The sequence below is a fragment of the Stegodyphus dumicola genome, chromosome 3, assembly GCF_044657685.1.
Source record: "Stegodyphus dumicola isolate Sdum_Otavi_A_Nest chromosome 3, ASM4465768v1".
Taxonomy (NCBI): domain Eukaryota; kingdom Metazoa; phylum Arthropoda; class Arachnida; order Araneae; family Eresidae; genus Stegodyphus; species Stegodyphus dumicola.
Genome location: NC_140770.1, coordinates 93,194,390 through 93,202,974, shown reverse-complemented (window position 1 = coordinate 93,202,974; position 8,585 = coordinate 93,194,390). Strand labels below are relative to the sequence as shown.

Here is an 8,585-nt window from a genome sequence, read left to right as displayed (position 1 = left end):
TATAAATTTTCGAAATTTCCAGTCTCAACCTAAGAGTCTAAGTGTAAAGCAATCTTTAGTATTTTACTAAAAATATTTTTTTTTTTTTTTTTTTTTTTTTTTTTTTTTTTTTTTTTGTACTTTTAGGAAAGTATTCGAGATTCATAAATGTTCATTGAAACTGAAGGAATGTTGAGAAAAGAGCTACGAATTAATAATAATAAATACTGGATTCTTAAAGGAACTTTTAAATATTGATTACTTATTTTAATGCATTAAGTAATGGAGTTAAAAATAAACATTTAAACACTGAAAAAATAGGTAATTTTTCTGCGTCGATCTAATTAAAATCACAGTTTTTTATTCTAAGAAAAAACAAAATAAATAAATAATTGAGTAATTAAATTAAAAATAAGAATCCAACTTTATCTTTTCAAAGCAAAGGTTTTACTGTCATTAGTTGAGCAAATGGTATTATGTTGTTGTGTGTTATAAGTTCGGTATGTAAATAGAATTGTTATATCATGTTTGTTATTAGCTTTCTAGAGTTATAAAAAAATCTCCAAACAAAGATGACGACTAAACTTTTTTGTATATTATTACCCAGAAGGGAATTCCGATTCGGAATCGACAACTTCTACCACCGAATCCACTTCAACAACAGAAACGTCTACAACCGAAAAACCTTCTACAACAACTACAACTACTACAGAGTTGACTACAACTTCAACAACAACTGAAGCAACTACTACGACAGAAGCGATAACAACAACTACAGAAGATAGCATTACAACGACAGGTTCGTTAAGAAGCAACACAAATGCATAAAATCAGGGGTGTGCTGTCAACAAATTACATGCAGATTCATTGTCTGCGTTTGTATTCATGTAGCTACGAAACAATTAAATTTGGTAGTTCATTTTTTTTTTCGGATGCCATAAGAATAATCTTTAAAAATAACGCGATGGAAGTGAAAGTAGATGAAAAAAACTAAATTGGTAAAAGCCAATCATTTGAATATTTTGAATCTCAAATTATGTACCACAGACCCCTAGATGAGAGTAATTAGTCCGAAAGATGTTAATAATTGTTGTGGTCTTATTAAACCCTCTTTAGTAAGTTTCTTTACTTTTATATTTAAAATATTTTACGCATTTGGTATTATATTATGATAGAAAATTTTCTTGGAGCCCATAAAGATATGTTATAGAAAATTCTTCTCAAGTACATTAAATCTTCATCAGAAAATAAATAATTGCGAAAAATAAAGGTAATATAAATAATAATAAAGAACTGGAAGAAATTACGAAAATAAGTTGAAGATTATATGATTTTATTATTTTCGAGAAATAAATATTCTTTGTGAAATTTTTAAGAAAAAAGTCAAAGAAAAGTTAAAAAGCCAAGAGGAAGAGGAAACTAAAGAAATCAAAAGAAAACTTTCAAAACTTCCGAAGTGTAGAAACTGTACATTAAGATCATGCCAAACTGTAAAATGTTTGCTTGAAAAGGGACGTAATGTCAATAATTTGAACCTATAACACCAACAGATATATAAATAAGTTTTCATATTTGAAGCCATGCATAATAAGCCCTTTATATATAAATGGCTTATTCTAAATATGACAAATTCCTTCTCTAATCTACTCTAAATATAAGAAAATTAAAAAGTAGGGATTATAAATTACCTTTCAAGTTTCTTAACATTATATTCACTTCGAGTATGAATAATTCCTTCCGCATTATGATTGTGCGAATAACAAGAATTTCGCAAGTTCTATTAAGACAGGAAAAACGGTTCTCAGAGAAGGTATAAATTTAATCTAATATAAAAACTTTCTATTACGGAATAAGAACATTAAAACAAATAAGGAAATTCAATGAATAGTCAGTTATAGAGATAATTTAATTTTTTAATTTCTCAGAAATTAATCCACAAATGGAGAGTATGGGTTAAAATTCTCTGATTCTGAACTTCTTAAGTTATTAGAATAGTTAAACAGAAGGCAGTAAAAAACGATGATGCTTATCTATATATTCCAGACAGCTTTTCTCACAAGAGCATTCGAGGTTTCCACACTTTTAAGGAATAAGTTCAATTCCTGTAGCTGTTCCTGGGTGCAAAATTTGCCCTCATGAGTTAGTTTTGATTGAGTGTTCAGATTCGTTCTTAACAGCAACGAAACGTATTCTTGACAACTCTCTCTTTCGAGTAATTTCATGGAGAAGAGATTGAAGACCATAAAAGAAAGAGACCTAATGCTCTTTAACATACAGTCATTAAAGAATATGTTTGTGAAGTTTTTGGTTCATGTGATACAGGTCGTTTCTTTTAGTCTTATTGATTCTAGCAAGATAGTTCATTCTCATTCAAAACAGCTAAAAATTGTTGAGTAGAGTACAGGTAGATCTCACGTAACTGCCAAAAGAATAAGGTAGATTAATCGTATACAATATTCTTGCCGTTTTCTGAATGAAATAGATTTTCTTATAATTGATGAAGATACTTTGTTTCTCGTATTGCTTTTATTCACAGTTTAAATAATCAATTAAATGGTAAACCATGCTAAATTTTTAAAAAAACGTTGTGCCTGAAAAAAAGGTTTTCTAATGAATTCCATAACCGAAGTTCTGTGAGCTTTAGATAAACGTATTTAAGATACTTAGCTGCTATGAGAGCCATTAAAGTGCGTCTTGTTTCAGCATCTTACAAAAACTTTAGCTTTACTATTCTAAATGCTATATTTTATTTCCACTCCTTAAACTACATAGTTCTAAAGAAATGCTTCATCACAGATAGTATGAAATATATATTTTAGAGGTCTTTTGCTATCATGGTGTCAGGTTTAAAAATTGTAAAAATATTTTTCTAAGATTTAGCTATAAAGTACATTTTTATAAAACGCGGGCTTTAGTACTTGGACAAAGCTCATAGATGATCAGTTAATATGTTCTATCTTTTCTGAAGGTCACATGATCAGAATTACCTCATTACTGAGCACAGGTATCAGTTACAGAAGTTTCCTTCTTACTGTTTTTCATTTAACTGTTGACATCAGAAAGCGACAATTTTTGTAGCATAGAAATATAAGATAACAAATTGGAGCATTATGCTTTATTATTACTTATTATCATAAAGTATACCAGCACTTTCTGTTCTGTAAACTGTTCTTACTATACTGAAAAGCCCGTCAAAAATATTTAGCTTCCTTGATTTTTTATATATAATAACTTTATCTTAAAAAAGGACAATCTATTTCTTTTTAAATTATAATGTTAAATTTGTTATACTGTCAGTCAGTTTTAGAAATGGATTTCACATTAGAACACAGAACTATTATAAGCGTAATATTACGCTAGAGTCTGCAAAAAATATGTATAATACTGATAAAACGAAGCACTTGTTTTTAGTAATTTGAAAATAAGAAATAGAGCACGGGATAAAAACAGTATAGCCCAAGACGCTGCCAGCGAGTTACAGCGGTTCCTGAAGATATTAATATGGCCCTTGAATAGTGCATTTTTTAAATGATTAAAATGTATATTTATAAATCTAAATGAAATATGCAGAAAATGTAACCTTCAGATATAAGCAAAAATGTGGAATAAAGAATAAGGAAGTTAACGTAGGGCGTATAGACATAACATAAATTGCTCTTGAAGAAACTTTTCAATGAACCACGCCTATTAAGTATTTCACATTCTTTCTAATGAAGATATTTAAAGCCGTAGCGAATACATAATTGTTTAAAGAATATTATAGTTAACTTTCAGTATGTTTAATTTAGAGTTCTGCTAATTTTCTTTGTGCGTTTTCCATATTCGTACTAATGAGACATTGATTCAGTAATTAAATAGCGATAATTGTAATGACTAAAAAATTTAACGCTTGAATTATTAACTTTTTGTGATTTAAATAAAAGTAAAATGAAAATAAGGAAGAAGTAAGTAAATGTTTTAGGATAGAAATGAACCACTTTAAGTTTAATATGAAAATTAACCCGCCCCAGAATATCAAAATTGTATTGCAGTTAAGAAGCAAAACAGAACTAAAAACACAAAAGAGGATCACTTAATTGATTTAAGAAATGTATACATGTAATACGCTTTAATCTACATATATAACTGCGTTCTAATGCATATTCACATATAAATGCACTATAAGATATATTTGCGTAGCAATAGTTTAGATACTATTTATGACATGTACACCTTTAACTGCCAGGATCAGTTGTCATGAGTTATCAGAATTAAATATATCGTTTAAAATGACTTTCCCGCATGGTCGTTTGTAGATGCTGTTACGCCAGAAAACTGGTGAAAGTCCAGCGTCAAAATCAATTGTGAATACAACTGCGAGTGTAAGTGCAGCTGAGTTGAAAACAACTAATCAATCTTCATCAAATTCTACTCAAAATGTGAGTGAAATGTGTTCCTATATTTTGATGAACGGCGAAGTGGGGTCATCTTTGTTGCATAATGTTAAATGTGATGAATGCTACAACAGCTCTTTAGATGTAATTTCAAAGGGAATGTTTGGCTATTTAACTCATTAGAAAATTGTGTAAGAAGGTGTTCAATTCAACATTTTCTAGCCCACGTGCAAGAGAATGTAAATGTTTTGATGTCAATAAAAAACTTGTAAACGCATTTCTAAAAATTGGGGAAGGTCACGCTGCATTTGTATTACGCCAGAGTCTGCAAAAAATATAGTATTTTCTATGGCTATTAGTATTCATTCAATGGAGAAGAAAACATTTTCAAAATCTTTGCACGGAGAGAAAACAAAATTAAAGATGGCATTGTTCAAATTGCTCAAAACATAGTGCGAAAGAAGCATGAAGAATTAAATATTGACCTTTTAAATAAATCACTTTTGATTTTGACGTTGGACTTTCACCATTTGTCATATCCGCTAAAGAAGATTTATTTTCAGTGTCAGCAATTTTTTCTGGAGTAACAGCATCTACAGATGACCATCTATGATGGAGCTAATTAATTTTAAAAAATCAAAAATTGTAAAACCAAAACTTGCCGATTATAAAATTGCTGGTAAATAACAGAATGTCAAATAATATGGATAATATTATGAAACTTCTAAGAACAGATAACAATTATCAAAATATTTTTAATAATTAGGCAACCACCACAGGAAGTATCATTTTTACCTCCTTGTGTGAAGTAGTGACGTAGCGTATTCAGCTACGGCAAAGCACTCGAGTGCAAAGCAATAATCTTTGAAAAAACATTTCCCTTTGAAAGAACTGTTGTAGCATTCATCACATTTAACATTATGCAACAAAGATGACCACATTTCGCTGTTCATTAAAATATAGGCGCACTTTTCACTCACATTTTGAGTAGAATTTGATGAAGACTGAATAGTTATTTTCAACTTAAAAACAAAAATGTTGCCAACAGAAGCTATTTATTTAAAACGTTGACATTAACCTAAAGTTTTAGAGACACAATGAAGTCACATGAATCTGCGTACTTTCTTCATCATCAGAATATGATCTTATATAGTATTATGTTTAACGTTTGTCAATGCTATTTTTATTATATATTTTGTAAAAATTACAATTTTGTTTTATTAATTATTTTTATGATTTGAAAGAGAGCAGGGAAATCACTTCGAAATAAAGCTTTTTTATCTCCAGGGGCTCCCGAGACTGGATAAGCTCAAAAACTCTTCAAAATGTAAACAAACGCGCAGAAAGCAGTTACAGTTACGGCTAAGGTCAAAGGTTTGCTCGCAGTAAAAAGTATTGCGGGAATGGAAAAATCGTAAAATAACGCTTCTCATATGTTTGTTTAACATTTTACAGAAATTTAAATACTAGTATATATTTAGTGTTATGAAACAAAATTACAAAAGAGATGTCGGGTATAAAAGTTACAGATAGGAGTTGAAGTTTACCTAAAGGAATTTTAATAACGAGTCTCACTGTTCGAATATCATATCCAAAAATTTTCGCGATTGCACTTCCCACAAGGGCGCCTTAGCGGCTGAGCGGTAAAATCGCTGAACGCTGGTAGTTCGGTTCAACTTTCGAATCCTGGAGAACAGGTTGGCTGGCATGAATCCCGGCATGGGTGTTTTCGTGATTTTCCGCATGTGTAACGTGTATGCAATATTTTATGGATGCATACGTGAATAAAGCGGGCGGTGGGCTTGCTCGCTAGTAATGTATAATTTTATGTTTAATTTATAATGTTTTGGCTTTTATTATGTTTATTTAAAAACAAATAAGAAAATTAGGTCATAAATTTTACAAAACATAACATCAATATCTTTTATACCATTTGCTATTATTTTATAGAACTCGTAGCAGGGTTTGATCCACGAGCCCCGAGGAATCTGTTCACTGTCTTTTCATATAAAAATGTTGAAGAAGCCTGTGATAGGAAATAAAATGCTCTAGAACTTCAGTAGTTAAATCGAGTAACGTGTATAATGCTACCAAGCAAATCAGACGTGCGTTAGAATATATTAAGTAAGATAAGCATCCAAATATAGAACATTTAAACTTGCAACACTTCATTATCAAATAAATAATCCAATTTCTCCTATACTTAAAATCTTTCCTATACTTAAAGTAAAGCTTTTCTTTCACATTTCAATTCTAGAAAAAAGTGAATCAATTCAATTCTAGAAGAATTTTCATATTTCAGTTCACTTTTCAATTCTAGACTCACTTCTTAGTTACCTTATAAGGTATTTCTCCCGCCTTCTTAGCATGTCTTCTTGGTGTAGTGGTCAGCATGCTCGGCGCATATTTGAGAGGCCCGTAGTCCAAATCTCGGCGAGGGCATCGCTCGTTTTTCACGTCTTCTGCTTCCAAAATATCCTATTCTAAAGTCTTTATCCTACTACAACAAAGTATGTTTTATCTAATGTTCTAATATCCTAATGCAACAAAGTATGTTTTTATTTCAGCTGTCATCAGAAATCAGTTACAAAAGAACAGGATGCATAAAGTTACAGCGAATTATATTAACTAAGTTTAATTAAGTTTTCTCACATTTACACTTTTATTACAGCATTGTATTCCTGTTTTGCAAAAATAAATATTTTCTAATAATGACGTTTTTGCAATAAGGGTTAACTAAAAAGAGATTTGCTTTCTTAGTCTGTCGTAACAACGGGAAACTAACTTTCTATCAAAATTCATTTTATTATTCATTTGCAAACTTCGAAAGTTAAGTCATTTGATTAAATCCTGCCATTTCTACACCAAAGCACTTTACATTCCATGGTGGTACTACTTTCTGCGTCTATTTTTAATCTAAATGAAATTAAGCATTCAGTTTTTCAACACCTGTCATTTGAAGTTTTGTCCACTAGAAATGTATTCTAAAATCAGAAAAGACGATTGGGAAACAATCACTTGCCGTCTAATTTGTTTTTTAATTCTACCGCTGATGATTTATAAAGAATTCGCTGTACCTTTCAATGGTAACTATTTAAAAGAAATATATTCATGAATTCGATAGGTTCATTCTTAGGGGTCTGTGGTATTAATAGATTTGAGAATCATTTAACTAATGTATAAACTTCTAAATAATACTACCTCACAAAGTGATATACAACTATTAAGCAGCTTTTCGATTTATAAACATGATGCTGGATGCGTTTTTGTTATAGCAACTGATATTATTTAATCGCTAAATATTTATAAAATATTTTAATGATTATATGATTGAAGAGGAAGAAATATTGTTTCCTTTTAAACAGCAACAGTACATATTCATCTTTTTTGCATTTCATTCACTTATTAATTTTATTTTAAATTTATCCTAATTTCTTTTGATACGAATTAAAATCTATAGAAGCGGTAACAAATATTTTACAAGCGTTTCAAAACCTACTCCTACGAAAACCTACTTTTTATGTAAACATGTTCTTAGTATAATAATTTTCTTCTTATTACAAATTAATATGAAATTCAGGTTTAAAGTTGGATTCTACAGCATACTTACGCCTACACAATGATATCCATTTTAATATACTCTTGCGAAATGTAGAGAATGTAGAATATTTAAAATACATTTTTTTGTTTAATAATTAAATTTTTATGTTTTAAATTTTCTTTAAATGCTTCTAAAATATTACTAAAAGAACATGTTGAAACTGAAATCAGTTAAAAAATTAATTTTCTTAAAATTATCAATGTGCAATGTTAAAAGCAGACTAGTGTTTTGAAAACTTTCTTAATTTTTTATTTATTTCATTTGAGTTTATATAATTAACATGTTGTCTGATATATATATTAGAAGATCTCAATACTGAAATACCAAAGTACATAAAAGAAAAATTTGGCGTATGGTAACATCGGAATGTATAATGCAAGTTAACAGCAACAATTATCTAAAGGAACAAATGATTGCTGATGATAATTGTGCAGAGAAGACTACAGGAGATGTGAAAATGCCAGTGTATATTCAAAGAATAATAAGAGAAGACTGCCTTCATAATGAAATCCTGCAATGAAAGTGGAAAACTGGCTTCATAATGAAATCATGCAATGAAAGTGGAAAAATCAGAAAACAGTTTTGAAGTCTCAAAGCAGGAATGTACGAAACTTATGTTAACCTGATTCGTA

At 29.7% G+C, this 8,585-nt stretch overlaps 1 protein-coding gene across 1 annotated transcript in view; it reads left to right on the top strand.

Annotated features, from left to right (window-relative positions):
• The first annotated feature begins 99 nt into the window (after positions 1–99).
• LOC118190481 (uncharacterized) overlaps positions 100–8,585 on the top strand; it is a 113,588-nt gene continuing 105,102 nt past the window's right edge. Inside the window, exon 1 of the mRNA XM_085812436.1 lies at positions 100–778. The gene's annotated coding sequence lies outside the window, so the exon portion shown is untranslated. The remainder of the gene's footprint in view (positions 779–8,585) is intronic.